The sequence below is a fragment of the Hemiscyllium ocellatum genome, chromosome 41 (assembly GCF_020745735.1).
Source record: "Hemiscyllium ocellatum isolate sHemOce1 chromosome 41, sHemOce1.pat.X.cur, whole genome shotgun sequence".
Lineage (NCBI taxonomy): Eukaryota > Metazoa > Chordata > Chondrichthyes > Orectolobiformes > Hemiscylliidae > Hemiscyllium > Hemiscyllium ocellatum.
Window position 1 is genome coordinate 1958645 of NC_083441.1, and position 16097 is coordinate 1974741.

The 16097-nt window shown below is 43.1% G+C and overlaps 1 long non-coding RNA gene across 1 annotated transcript in view; it reads right to left on the bottom strand.

Annotated features, from left to right (window-relative positions):
* Positions 1-644: 644 nt before the first annotated feature.
* Positions 645-16097, bottom strand: part of LOC132834623 (uncharacterized) — a 115135-nt gene continuing 99682 nt past the window's right edge. Inside the window, exon 4 of the long non-coding RNA XR_009647230.1 lies at positions 645-2423. This is a non-coding gene — a long non-coding RNA (uncharacterized LOC132834623). The remainder of the gene's footprint in view (positions 2424-16097) is intronic.

The following is a 16097-nucleotide window of genomic DNA, read 5'->3' on the forward strand; positions in this document are numbered from 1 at the left end:
GGTTTTTTCCACTTCCTCATGCTCCTGCGCTGTTTAACTCTGTCAGATAGAGATTTTAAAGCAGAATCTTGAGACCTGTGTGCAGCAGTATAAGTCCTCCTTATTCTGAGCTCCTTACCCATGCAGCGTCGAAGAAGATAATGGTGACAGACTCCAGGTCGCCACCCTTCCCATGAAGTACTGGACATTTACACATTCCATGACACAATGAGTCTATGCAACATTCCATTCGGTACTTCCTAACTGCCCTCTCACTGTTATTAACCTCTACAGACATTTACTAGCTGCATCATACTGAGTGGATGTTGTCTGTTACTTTGTGGAGCTGTGATTGCTTATTTTCTCAAAAGTTTAGCAATTTACAATGCTATCTGTCATCCCAGTTATCTTTTCCTAAGGTTAACTGTTTATACCACTCATTGCACTCGTTCTATCCTGGTCTATATGCTATCATAGACCAGGCCAGATCCCAAAAAGCAATTCAAGAAAGTAGGTCTGACCCTAATGTTGCTCGTGCTTTTAAGCAAGTGTAAAGTGTGTATTCCAGGAGAGAATCAGCTGGTCAAGCCACTTACTGTCGAACAAAAAATAATTTATTTACTAGATTACTGAATGTAACAGAAAGAACAGAAAACAGAACGCTGAATAATGTATCCTAAATTAATGATGCTGTTCCAGATACCTGTACCAATCCACATAAACAACCCTTGGTACAAAAGATAAAATCAAACATGCTCTTCCAGAATAGAAGTCAAAGAGATCAGCATGGACCTGCATTCTGGGTCCAGCAGCCTTTCTTCACACTACTGCTAAAACCAAACCAAACCAAATCAGATTTGGCTGAGATATGAGAACTGGTCACTCCCCTTTAATTGGACAAGTGTTTATTTTTAAGTTGAAAATCTTCTGGCTGATGCAGTATCTGTTAGCTATAAACAACTTGGCGCTAAAGCCTTTCAATCTTAGGATTTTTCAGTGTCTGTCATTTACACCCACTCAGAAAAAGAAATGGAAAAGGCAGCATACATTATGAACGGAACAGATTGATCACACGCTCCACACGTTTAAAAAAAGGAACCATCAATATCCAAGGATTCCATTGTTTTAAAACCCTTTAAAATTTGTTGGCTCTTTAGCACACTTATCTGTTACATTGGCTATAAACATGCAGACATGCACAACTACATTCGGTTACAGTCTGTTGTACTCCTGCCACCGAAAGTCTCTGTTTCCCATTATAGTCTTGACAATGCGTTGGCAATCATTTTTTCTTGTCCTACCACATGCACAATTTTAAAATTGAATAGCTGTAACAATAAGCTCCATCCAAACAGTCTCCTAAATTTCAATGGGTTATGATCAGTGCATATGATTGTCTCAGATGCGTCACTGGTAACAAACATTGATATGTTATCATACCAACACCAAGCTAAAGACTGCTTCTCAAAAGTCGAGTCTTTCTGCTGATGAATGTTCAACTCCCTGTAGAAATACCTCACAGGTATTTCTATCTTCTCCTCATCTTCTTGCAACAGCACAGCACTGACAACCAGATCATTTGCATCAATATGCATCTTGAATGGTTTTGCATAATCGGTGTGGAGAATGCCAGGGCACAGCTTAACACAGCCATCAGCCTGTCAAATGCCTTCTGACAGTTCACCGTCCACTGAGATCGTTTGCCTTTCTTTAGCAATTCAGTGAGAGAAGCAGCCACATTGATAAAGTTTGGAACAAATTTTCGATAAAATTCAGTGCTCTTTTTGTCGATGTTATGGGAAACTGCCCAATTTGCTTTGTTGTTGCATCCTATGGGGGTATTTTTCCGAGTCCAATACATGGTCCAGGAAGGCGAATTGGGCTTTGACAAATTCACTTTTAACCAGGTTTTTCACCAAGCCTCCCTTCCAAAGTAGATCAAACATATCTGATAAGTGTTGTAAATGTTCCTCCCATGTGTGTAAACGAAACAGTTGAGTACTGCAACAATGACCATATTAGTTAGTCTCTGAAATATGGCTGGCGCATTTTTCCCATGAAATGTCATGACTTTAAACTGATACGATCCATTCGGTGTTGTGAAAGCCGAAGTTGCCTTCACTCTTTCTGACAAAGGTGCCTGCCAATATTAACTGACGAAGTCCAATTTTGTCAGCACGAGCCTGACTGTTCTCTGTGTCTTGCTGCATTTGAACCGACACTGTTTCCATACAAATGTATCTGATCAAAGCTCTTTTCTACAATTCCAGCTGTGACTGGAGATGGAAAATCAAACAGCTAAAGGAAGGGGGATATCCCACAAATATCTCCTTCATCGATGATTGAGGATCCCGGCACATCAGATTATATCCAAAGGCTGAAACAACTGCATTCATTTTCTGTGATATGACTCATTTATTGTAGGATCAATGAGCTCCGAGCATCTAGAATATGCAAAATGTATCTGAGATGTTGTCTCAATATTATGAATACCTGTTTTATGAGTTATTGGTCAGATACTCACGTAAACTGTTATATTTCACCTGTCCATCACATGATGTGACTTTGTGGAAACAAAAACATTAAGCAGAAATTCAAAAATGGCAATAGCACACTTTTCTGAAAATAGCCCAGTGCCAAATTTACAAGCAGTTGCAAATGCAAACAATATAGTTTCCAAAGGCATCAATTAACCAATTAACAGCGAAGAATTTGTGGTAGCCCTGGCTGTTATTTTTGCATCAGTTAGCCACGAGTGCGCTTCAGGAAGACGGGAGGATAGTGAGTGTTGTGCACTTCTTTTAGAAGGGCTGTGAAGTAAATTCTTGGATGGAACAGATCAGTAAACTTAACTTCTGTGGTCGATAGGTTACTCGAGAAGATTCTGAGATAAGATATGCAAGCATTTGGAAAGACAGGCTTTCATTAAGAATAGTCAGTATGGCTTTGTGCATGGCAGATCATGCCTCACAACTTTGTTACACATAGAACAGTGTAACAAAGTTCAGGCATTTTGGCCTTCGATACTCTGCCGGCTGTTCATCATACCCTTGAGATCAAACTAACTAACAGACCTTTCACTGTGCTAACTCCCATGTGCCTATCCAAGAGTTGCTTAAATGTCCCTAATATATCTGACTCTACTACCACTGTTGGCAGTGCATTCCACGTATCCACCACTACCTGTGTAAAGAACCTACCGCTGACATCTCCCCTTAAACTTCTTCAAATCAGCGTAAATTATACCCCCTTATGATAGACATTTCCAACCAGGGAAAAAAAATGTCTGTGGCTGTCTCTGCCTCTCAATATCTTGTAAACCTCTATTAAATCACCTCTCATCCTTCTTCGCTCCAAATGAGAAAAGCCCGAGGTCCCTCAAACTTTCTTCATAAGCCACATCCTCCAGTCCAGGCTGCACCCTGGTAAATCTCTGCAACCTGTCTAAGGCTTCCAAATCATTCCTATAATGAGGCGATCAGAACTGAATATAATATTCCAAGCGTGGTTGGACCAGGGCTCTATAGAACTGTAGCATAATGTCACGGTTCTTCAACTCAATCCCTCTGCTAATGAAAGTCAACCTAAATTGTAGTCCCATTGTCCAGGAAGTTGAGAGTAGTGAGGTCAGAAATATGGTTTCAAGGTTGCAGCAGTTCACCAGCAAGCAGGAAGGTGGTTTGAAGCGAGTCTACTTCAACACCAGGAGCATCCAGAATAAGTTGGGTAAACTGGCAGCATGGGCTGGTATCTGGGACTGCGATGTTGTGGCCTTTTCAGAGATATGGACAGAGCAAGTTCAGTAATGGTCATTGCAAGTTCTGGATTAGATGTTTCGGCGATGATTAGATGCTCGTTTGCATCTCTGCTGCTATTGCAGGGCCTGTAGAAAACTCCCAATAAAGTTACTGTCTCGTTCCTGTTTCTGACCTCCATACAGACTGACTCTGAAGACAAACCCTCATCGATGCCTCCCATTATGCAGCAGTGGTACTACCCCTGATTGCAATGCCATTCCTCCACCTCTTTTACCTCCACCCAACCTTCCCACTCCCGCCACAATCCCCACCTCGCTGCTCCTTGTCAAACATCTGAACCCTGGATCATCCAATAACCATTCCTGCCTTTGTGATATCCAAGTCTCTAAATGACCACAACATCGTAGTTCCAAGTACTGATCCATGCCCTGAGTTCGTTGCCTTTAATCCTGATAGTTCTTAAACCAAAATAGACATACTTCAACCCATCACACTTACTGCACATTTGCCCTATCAAGTGCCTATCCCTCTTCAGAGTCACTGCACACGGCATCTAGCTGGTCATGACCTAATCCATCATCTGATCCGTAGTTCTGGTTCCCAGCCCCTTAACAATCTATTTTAAATCTTCCCAAAGAGCTTTAGCAAACTTTCCGCCCAGGATATTGGTGGCCCTCCAGTTCAGGTGCAACCCGCCCTTCTTCTACAGATGCCACCTTCAAAAGAAGGTATCCCAATGAGACACATATCTGAAGCCCTCCCTTCTACACCAACCCTGCAGCCACGGCTTCAGCTGCACCCGCTGTCTCTTCCTGGCCTCACTAGCAGCATCAGTAGCAATCCTGAGATTACTACTCTGCTCGTGCTGCCTACTACCTTCCAACTGAACTCCCTGTATTCTCGTTTCAGGTCATCCTCCCTTTCCCTACCTATATCACTGGTGTACCATGACTTCTGGCTGCTCTTCCTCCTCCTTATGAATCCTGTAGGATCAATCCAAAATGTCGCTGACCCTGGCACTGTCGTGGAGAAAATGTAGAATTAGCAGGAGACGCAGAGAGTTCTTCAAGAAGTAGGTCTTTTATTTGCAAACAAATAAAAACGTGACACTGAGAAAGCAAATTCTCGAATGCCCCTAAACCTCACGGTCCGTGGATGTCTATACCTTTTAAAATCATGTTTCTGTTAGCTTATCAGCATGTCCAACTATATGAATCAAAATACCTCATTCTAGCTACACAATAAACCAGTGATGTTAGTTCCCATTATCTCTTTAGTTGTACATTCTACTTAATGTTATTCTAATGTCACAGTTGGATATTTATTATCACCCCTGCTACAGTGATATTCCATTCCAGACTAACCTGTCATGATAGATATTTAGCTATTCCATCTCTTACAATAGTCTCCTGTCTCAAGCTGCCTCTACTAACTATTAATTAGATATTTTAATGCCATGTCCCAAATATTTATGGTCAATATCCTGTCATAATAACACTTAACGGGAAAAGTAGCTCTTCTTACTGTTGTCTCATCTTACCATAGTGACCTTGAAGCCTTAACCTTAATCTGCGAATTGGTGTAAGAGCATTCCTCTATTCTTATCTCATCTTGCCTTCCACAGACCACAGACTGCAAGTGGTCTTCATGCTTCAACCCTTCCCATGCTCTTTATTTTCCATAGCACCCGGGAGGCAACATACCAGATTGGAGTCTTGCTTGCAATCACAGAATCTCCTGTCTATTTCTCTCACCATTAAATCTCCTATCATTAACGCTCTCCTATTCTTCCTGCTTCCCTTCTGAATCACAGAGCCAGGCTCAGTGTCAGAAACTTGGCCTTTTCCTTGATAGGTTGCCAACCTAACCCCGAACAGTATCCAGAACGATATACTTATTATTGAGGGAAACAGCCATGGGCTGTCCCTTCACTGCCTGCCTGTTGCCTTTCCCTCTCCTGATGGTCATTCAGCTACACTTATCCTGCACTTTAAATGTGGCTATCTCCCCATAATTCCTCGCTATTAAACACTCAGCCTCCAGAATGATCCAAAGTTCATCCAGCTCTAGCTCCAATTCCCTAACATGGTCTATGAAGAGCTGGCTTTAAGTGCGCTTCTGACAGTTGGAGGGATGACAGCGGTAACCCTGACATCACACATCCTGTAAGAGGAGCATGCAACTGACCTAGCTTCCAGCCCCTCTGTTCTCAATTGCCAAGAAAGATTGAATAATAGAAAAACAAATCCTGACTTTACCAAGCCACCCCACACAGGCTTTTCATCAGAGGTGGAGGATATGTGTGACATCTCAGGTTTAACCACAACCCGAATATATCAGTTCATGTGCTCAGTAAGCCCAGTGTCTGGGTCCACTCTGTTGAGCCTTGACTCCACCTATTCAGGAAGTCTTTAAGAAGGAAACTTCCCTTACTGTCCTTCCTGCTGTGCGCCCTGTCACTGCTGCTGCAAATGGAGGCCACTGATTGATGAGTTCAGTGTGTTAGAGGAGTATTTAGCTTTCTTTGATGAAGTGACTAGAAATTGTGGGTTAATGGGAGGAAGCAGAGTGGAAGAGTGGAAGGATGCTTGTCGGACTGGTGGCATGTCACTAATTGGGTGATTCCAGGGTTAGTACTGAGCCCATTGATGTTTGTTATCTAAATCAATGATTTGAATGAGAATGTACAAGGCGTGATTAGAAAATTGGCAACTGATACTGAACCAGGGAGTATCATGTGCTGTAGGGAGATGGTTGGTAATTGCAGCAGAACCTTGATTAGCTGAGGAAATGGGCTGAGAAATGCAAATGGTGTTTAATATTGAAAAGTATGAAGTCTTGCACTTGGAAAGTTAAATCATTGTAGAAGTTTCATGGTGAATGGCAGGACCTTAAGAAGTGCAATGGAGCAGAGGTACCTTGGAGTTCAGATGCACGGTTCTCTGAAAGTGGAGTCACTATGAAGAAGGCTTTTGGCACACTGGCCTTTATCAGTCAGGGCATTGAGTATGGAAGTTAGGAAGTTGTGTTGCAGTTGTACAGGATGTTATTTAGGAGGTGTTTGTCGGAACATGTTCAGTTTTGGTCTCCTTGCTATAGGAAGGATATTATTGAACTGAAAACAGTGCAAAAGAAATTTCCAAGGATGTTGGATCCAAGAATCTGAGTTATCAGAAGAGGTTTGAGCTTTTTTACTTTGAGCATAGGAGGTTGAGAGGGGAATCTTATAGAAGTGGATATGATAATGAGAGGCATGAATAAACTGAAAAAAATTCAGTACTTTTCCCAAGTTTGGGGAACCAAGCAATATAGGGCATCGGTTTTTGAGAGGAAAGAATAAAAGGAAGCTTGTTGGGCAACTTTTTTTACACAGGGAGTGGTATGCAAATGGAATGAGCTGCAACAGAACATGCTGAGGCGGGTACATTAATAACATCTAGAAGGCATTTCGACAAACACATAGATAGGAAAGGTTTAGAAGGATGTGGGACAAGTACAAAGAAATGGGTTTAACGTTGATGGATTTTGTTTGGTCGGCATGGACCAGTTAGTGCAAACCAGTCTGTCTCCGTGCAGTATGACTCTATGATTCTGTAACTGGAGATATTTTGAAGAATGGCTTTAGACCACATCACTGAAAGAGACCAAATGATGTGCATCTTATACTTAGGGATAAACAACTGTGTGTCACCAGCGACCAGCTCTGTCTCCCATGGGAAAGTGAGGACTGCAGATGCTGGAGATCAGAGCTGAAAATGTGTTGCTGGAAAAGTGCAGCAGGTCAGGCAGCATCCAAAGAGCAGGAGATCATTCCTGAAGAAGGGCTCATGCCCGAAACGTCGATTCTCCTGCTCTTTGGATGCTGTCGGACTTGCTGCGCTTTTCCAGCAACACATTTTCAGCTCTGTCTCCCATGGGGCACATTTTTGACTTGGCAGGAAGCATATATGTGACTATGTGTGTCTGTGCATCTAATTTTGTGCCTGTGCCTGTGTCCACGTTTTTGACTGTGTGTGTGTGGCTGCAGGCATGGCTCTACGTGAGTATGTGTCTCTCTTTTTGTGTCCGGTTCTGTCTGCAATGAGATGCATACTTCGAATGAGTGAATGAGAACATAATGAATCCAAGTCTCAGAATCTTTCCTTCTCTGTCCTGATTGTATTTTAAGCCATTCAATGTCCCTCTCTGCTGGCCTTACTATGTCATTGCAAAGGTTCAAGACTGATTTTTTTTCAGATACTGTCTCAAAGCCTGTGAATCTCGGAGGTTAACCACATCGATACCCACTTCTCCAGGTGAATGGATCAAACCACCATCAAATCGATCATTCAGTCTTCCAGTCGTGATGGATTAATGCCTCATCACATCAATCACCCAGTCATGCAGGAAATGCACCAATCACATCCATCATTCATACCTCTTCTGATGATGTTGGATGAATCCTTCATTACATCAATCATTCAGTTCTCCAGGGATGGATCAATCCCTGATCATATTTCTCTCATTTTTCCTGTTTCTTTCTCTGAATCTTTCCCTGTGGCATTTTCATTTCCTGGCACGCTTCATTCTGTCCACATTTATACTGCTCTCCTCCCATCCCGTTTCTCCTCTCGCTGCATCTCAATCTTTCTCGCTCAGTAACACCCTTCTCCCTCTGCTCCTGTCTTTCTTCTTATTCCACAACTATTTTCTCTTTCTGTATCTCGCGTTCTCTTTTGCCGTGAGATGTCTCCTTGTCCCTTCCTCCAGTCACCTCCCTGGCAACCTGTCAATGCTTGTCCCCGTTCACCTCACCCTTCTTCCCAGACGGTTGAACATTCCTGCTCTTAAGGAGTTGCCTGATTGTTAGAAATGTTTCCTGTGAAGCCGAACTGCTGGGTCATCAGTCGCCATCGAGTCTGAAACATGCCAGTAAAATTTCAACGAATGATCTGTCCCTGAATATACCTTAGTAGCTTATTGTCTATGTGTAGACAGTAGAAACAAGTCCCTAACTGCCAAGTGTTTAAATATCACCCATTTGCAAGTTAAAGTGGTAAAATTTGAGATCTTATTTAACAAATACATACTTTACGAACAACTGTGCTAATATTGTGTCTCCAAATCTATTGGGGATGTATCAAGTTATTTAGGTGAATGCAAGCATCATCAGGACAGCAAGAGTTTGCTTTCCAACCCTAATCACTGGCTTTGATCATTCAACTTGACGTCATAGCAAATGATGGGAAACTACGAGGTAAGGTGAAATTGACGACCTTTCAGAGCAAGGCAGTATTTGAATGAGTTTAGAATCAAGGAATCACAGCCCACCTAGAGTCAGTGGGAATCAGAGGGAATGCTTTCCTTAAGTTGGAATCATGCCCGGCATTCAGGAAGATGCTCCTGGCTGTTGGAAGTCAATTGCCTCAGTCCTCAGATATCACTGCTAGATTTCCGCAGTGTTTGGCACTGCTGCCTCACAGCGCCAGAGACCCGGGTTCAATTCCCGCCTCAGGCGACTGACTGTGTGGAGTTTGCACGTTCTCCCCGTGTCTGCGTGGGTTTCCTCCGGGTGCTCCGGTTTCCTCCCACAGTCCAAAGATGTGTGGGTCAGGTGAATTGGATAGGCTAAATTGCCCATAGTGTTAGGTAAGGGGTAAATGTAGGAATGGGGTATGGGTGGGTTGCGCTTCGGCGGGTCGGTGTGGACTTGTTGGGCCGAAGGGCCTGTTTCCACACTGTAAGTAATCTAATCTAATCTAATCTAATCTAATCATTGTCTGCATATAAGTCTGAGATGGATCAATTATTGATCAAGAAAACACTGCAAAGTGGCTGTGATGAATATTGGAACAGTTATGAGCTTATTGATTAGCAGAGCTGGCTTTAGAGGCTAAAAGGCCCACGTGTCATATTATCTCTTATGGTTTTTACCTCAGCTTTAGATAACCTTCATTGTTGCCATCATTCTATGGCGCAAGCCAGCCAGCAAAGCTAACTGAGCTACCCAACTCAACCATGAGACAGCAGCAATGGTATGAAGGTGGAAATGTGAAAGACTGTTCTCAGGTGGTGATACATATAAACAGCACAAGTCAGAGTCAGAGTGGGGAAAAAAACTTGAGAAAAGGATAGACTTTGGGAATAACTGAGAAGGGAGAAGGTGTGTGTGTGTGAGGGTAGGTGAGGCGAGAGGAAGAGACAGAGATCAGAGAGAGCGAGAGATCAGAGAGGGGGACAGAATAATCAGGTACATGAAGCAAGGTGGAGTTGCCAGGCGCGTAGAGACAAAATAGGAAAGAGAGAAAAAAGCAGAGTGAGCTGCTGAGAAGTGACATCACATGAAAGGTGCAGAATTAAAGGAAATAAGTGACATCTTCTGGAATGCCTGAACATCTTAGAAGCTTGAACAGACATGCAATGAGTGCTGTCACTGTTTTAATAGGGGAGACAAGGCAGTCAATTTGCACAGTCAGCTCCCAATTTTAGCAACAAAGTCATGGCTTGGCTGATCATTGGCTAGTTAACCAGAGATCAGAATGATGCTTTTCCATCCGGGGGCCAGGGTCAGAGAGGCTCAGAATATTCTTCAAGCAGAGAGATACATGCGGGAGGTCGTGATACACATTAGAAGCAACAACAGAGAAAGAGGAAAGGAGGAGGCTCTGAGGAGAGGATATAGGAAATTATAAGGAAAAAGTTAAAGATTAAGCCCTTGAGAGAAACAACATCGGGATTATCCCAAGTGCTATATGCTAGTGATAGCAATAATATGAGGATAGAGCAGATGGATGTATTGCTGAAGCACTAGTGCAGGAGAGAAATATAAATACTTTTAGATGATTGGAATCAATTCTGGGATAAAAATGACCTGTATAAGGACGGGTTACATCCGAATTGGCTGGGGACTAATCTGTTGGCTGAGCTATTTGCTGCACCCACCCGTGAGGATTTAGAAAAAGAGGGAATGTAGGATCCAGAGAGATAGTGAGTAAAGTGATCAGTCTGAGGCTGGTGCAATTGGGGAAAGTGACAAATTAAACAGTCAAACTAGGCAGGAGAAAAACAGAGAATAAAGTAGGACTGAAGAATTAAACTGCATTTATTTCAATGCAAGAGGCCTGACAAGTAAGGCAGATGAATTCAGGTCATGGCTGGGAACATGGGATTGGGATATCATAGCAATTGTGCACAAGAAAACATTTTTCTTCAGTACATGGATATACCCTCTTGAGAAGGAGCAAAACCTGACCAATGGTTTCACTCAGGAAACAGAGAATATTGTAGAGGAGAAGAATAAGGTACAAGATATTAGACTTGAAAGAATCGAGGTTAGTTACGAACAGATGTTATTAATAGACAAGTCCCCTGGGCAGGATGGGATTGATCCGAGGTTTCTCTGGGTAGCCAGGGTGCAGATAGCAGAGCCTTTGGCTTTGATATTTGATCGTCATTGTCTACAGGTTTGGTATCAGAGGCCTGGAGGATTGCAAATGTGGTGTCCTTGGTCAAGAAAGGCAGTAGAGATGACCCAGGTAATTAAATACCAGTGAGCCTGAGTTCTGTTGTAGGAAAGGTTTTAGAAAGGATTAAAAGAGATAAGAATTATAATCATGTAGCAAGCAACAATTTGATTTCAGATAGTCAACATTGTTTGGTCAAGGGCAGGGCGTGTCTCACAAACCTCATTGAGTTTTTGAGAAGGTGACCAAGCATGTAGATGAGGATGGGCAGTTGACGTGGTATACATGGAGTTCAGTAAAGCCTTTGATAAGGTTCCACATGGTAAGCTGTTGGAGAAAATGCAGAGCCATGGAATTGAGGGCGATTTAGCAGTTTGGATTAGAAACTGGCTTTCTGAAAGAAGGCAGCGAGTGTTGGTTGATGAAAAATATTCAGCCTGGAGTCCGGTTACTAGTGGTGTGCCACAAGGATTTGTTTTGGACCACTGCTGTTTGTCATTTTTATAAGTGACTTAGACGCAGGCATCGGTGGATGGATCAGTAAATTAGCAGACAACACTAAAGTCGGTGGAGTAGTAGTGGACAGTGTGAAAGAATGTTACAGGTTGCAGGGGGGTTTGGATAAACTGCAAAATTGACTGAGAGGGGGCAAATGGAGTTCAATGCAGCTAAATATGAGGTGATGCACTTTGGGAAGAATAACAGGAAGGCAGAGTACTGGGTCGATGGAAAGATTCTTGGTCATGCGATGTGCAGAGGGATCTTGAAATCCATATACATAGATCCCTGAATGTTGGCACCCAGGTGGATAGTGCTGTTAAGAAGGTGTTAGGTTTCATTCGTAGACGGATTGAGTTTCGGAGCTGCAATATCATGATGCAACTGGACAAAACACTGGTGCGGCCACACTTGGAATATTGTGTACTGTTCTAGTCCCCATATTTCGGGATGAATGTGGAAATATTGGAAAAGGTGCAGAGGAAATTTACCAGGATGTTGCCTAGTCTGGAGGGAAGATCTTATGAGGAAAGGCTGAGAGACTTCAACCCATTCTCATTGGCAAGAAGGCGGCTAAGAGGGGATTTCATAGAGACATACAAGATGATCAGAGGATTAGATAGACTTTCACTGTCTACCCTTTTACCTAGGATGGTGATGTCAGCATGTACGAGGGTGCATAACTACAAATTGAGGTGTGATAGATTTGAGACAGATGTCAGAGGCAGGTTCTTTACGCAGAGAGTGATAAGGGTGTGGAATGCCCTCCCTGCTAATGTAGTCAACTCAGCCACAGTAGGGAGATTTAAACAATCCTTAGATAAGCACACGGATGATTTTGGGATAGTAGGCAAAAACAAGGACTGCAGATGCTAGAAACCAGATTCTAGATTAGAGTGGTGCTGGAAAAGCACACCAGTTCAGGGAGCATCCAAGGAGCAGAAAAATCGATGTTTCGGGCATTCCGGATGAAGGACTTTTGCCTGAAATGTAGATTTTCCTGCTCCTCGGATGGTGCCTGAACTGCTGTGCTCTTCCAGCCTCACTCTAATCTAGAGTCTGATTTTGGGATAGTGCAGGGGGGACGAGCTGAGAATAGTACACAGATTGGCACAACCTTGAATGCCGAAGAGCCCGTTCTGCACTGTGTTGTTCTATGTTCTTTTACAGAAACATATCTTACTCAGTCAAACACACAATAAAACAGATACACATCTCACTCACTCACTCACTCAGTGAAACACACAATATAAACAGACACGCGTCACACTCAGGACTGATTACTGAGTCAACATGGCTTTGTGCGTGGGCAATCATGTCTCACAAACTTGATTGAGTTTTTTGAAGAACTAACAAAGAGGATTGATGAGTATAGGGCAGTAGATGTGATCTATATGGACTTCAGTAAGGCCTTCAACAAGGGAGACTGATTAGCAAGGTTAGATCTCATGGAATACAGGGAGAACTAGCTATTTGGATACAGAACTGGCTCAAAAGGTCGAAGACAGAGGGTGGTGGTGGAGGGTTGTTTTTCCACACACGAGGCCTGTGACCAGTGGAGTGCCACAATGATCGGTGCTGGGTCCTCTAATTTTTGTCATTTACATAAATGATTTGGAAGTGAGCATAAGAAGTACATTTAGTAAGTTTGCAGATGACATCAAAATTGGACAGCGAAGAGGGTTACCACAGACTATAACAGGATCTGGACCAGATGGGCCAATGGGCTGAGAAGTGGTAGATGGAGTTTAATTCAGATCAATGTGAGGTGCTGCATTTTGGGAAAGCAAATCTTAGCAGGACTTATACATTTTATGGTAAGGTCCTAGGGAGTGTTATCGTACAAAGAGACCTTGGAGTGCAGGTTCATAGCTCCTTGAAAAGTGGAGTTGTAGGTAGATAGGATAGTGAAGAAGGTGTTTCGTATGCTTTCTTTTGTTGGTCAGAGTATTGAAGTACATGGGATGAGGGTGCGTAGGGAACTCAGAAGGACTGGATCCAAAGTTCTGATCAGTGTGTTTAATTCACGGGTGTGTTCTTTGGTCAGAGAAAAAAAGATTTAAAAAAAAGGTTTTGTGATTTACACATGAAAGAAGTGAAACTATCATGGTATTCTAACAGACAGTTCTAACAGACAATGAATTTTTCAATGTGTAATTTCAGTTACATCACACTGTAAATTTTTGCTATAAATTCTGTGTTAGGATTGTGCCCTCCACTACCACCTGATGAAGGAGCGATGTTCCAAAAGCTAGTGTGCTTCCAATTAAACCTATTGGACCTGGTGTTGTGTTATTTTTAACACAATATTGCAGACACAACTCAATGAAACACACAATATAACAGACACACTTCACTCAGTGAAACACAATGCAACTGACACATCTCACTCAGTGAAATACACAATATAACAGACACACATCTCAAGCACTCAATGAAACACACAATATAACAGACACCCAGTGAAGCACAATGTAAGGCACATTCTCACTCACTCAGGAAAACACAATGTAACAGACAGACATCTCACTCACCCAGTGAAACACACATTACAACAGAGACACATTCACTGGCTCAGTGAAACACAATCTAACAGACACATCTCACTCACTCGGTGAAACACGCAATCTAACAGATACACATCTCTCTCACTCAGTGAAGCACACAATCTAAAGGACACACATCTCTCTCACTCAGTGGATCACTCAATATAACAGGCGCACATCACATTCACTCACTGAAACACACAATATAACAAACACACACATTTCACTCACTTACTCAGAACCACACAATAACAGACACACATCTCACTCAATGAAATACACAATATAACAGGCACAACTCACTCAGTGAAGCACAATACACCAGGCAGACACCTCACTCTGTGAAACGTACAAAATAAGACTCACACATCTCACTCACTCACTCAGTCACTCAGTGAAACATGCAATCTAATAGACACCTATCTCTCTCACACAGTGAAACACACAATATAAGAGACACACATCTCACTCAGACACGCACACAACATAAACAGACACATCTCACTCAGTGAAACACACAATATAACAGAAACACATCTCACTCCCTGACTCAGTGATACATACAATATTATCGACACACATCTCACTCAATGAGTGCAACGCACAATATAAGACACATAGCTCACTCAGTGCTACACACAATGTAACAGACACACATCCCACCCACTCAGCGAAACACAATATAACAGAAACACATCTCACTTATTCACTCATACACGACACACATCTCACTCAGCGAAACACGCAATATAACAGATACATCTCACTCAATGAAACAAACAAAATAACAGACAAACATCACACTCAGTAAAACACATCTCACTGCCTGACTCAGTGAAACATACATATTATCGACACACATCTCATTCATTGAAACACACAACAGACACACATCTCACTCAGTGAACCACACAATATAACAGACTCAGTTCTCACTCACTTACTTACTCAATGAAACACAATGTAACAGACTACAACTCACTCACTTAGTGAAACAATATAACATGCACACATCTCACTCAGTGAAACACACGATATAACACACAGACATCTCAGTAACTGAGTGAAGGACATAATACAACAGACACATATCCCCCTCGCTCAGAGAAGCACACAATATGACAGACACACATTACCTTCTCACTGTCTCCACCTCTCGTCCATTCGTTACCTTTGCCACCGTTGTTGTTCAAAATTAACTCAGTGCGCGGCGGCGACGCCTTCTATTGGTCGGGAGGCCCGTCATTCCTCCTCACCCTGGCAACACCCCTGATGGTCACCGCCACCCTCTCTACCCCCTCTGATTGGGCGGCTCGCATGGTCATCCCCCGTACCGCCCCGCCCCCTGCTTTCTAATGGTCAGCAGCCTCGTCCATCTTTAAATGCTAATCAGACCTCCTAGCCGATCGGCGTTTTCGACCCCGCTCCCTCATTGGTCTCTTTCTCCCTATCACCGTTACATGCCGTCCAATCGCAACATCCGATTGGGGCCCTTCCCGTGTCAACGGACATCGGCCCACCCAACAATTGGTCTGATTGGACAACATTCGCCATTGTGCCGCCCTACTGTTCTCCAGTTGGCCTTTTCAACCGTCCATCAAAATGTTATACCCCGCCTTCGCATTCTGATTGTCCAGCGATCGTGTCCATTAGCTGAACGCTTCTTCTGATTGGTCTACCTCACAGTCCATCGGGATTTACCGACCCCGTTTCGTCCACTTATTGGCTAGGCACCCCACCAACCATTCACCTAAAAGCCCTTTCACTGCTGAACTTGTACAAGGTGTGTGTCAAAACTGGACTCCACAACCATGTTGCAACTGCTATCTAACACACAGCCACAGACTGCTGTAGCTACCTGCACTACAGCTCTT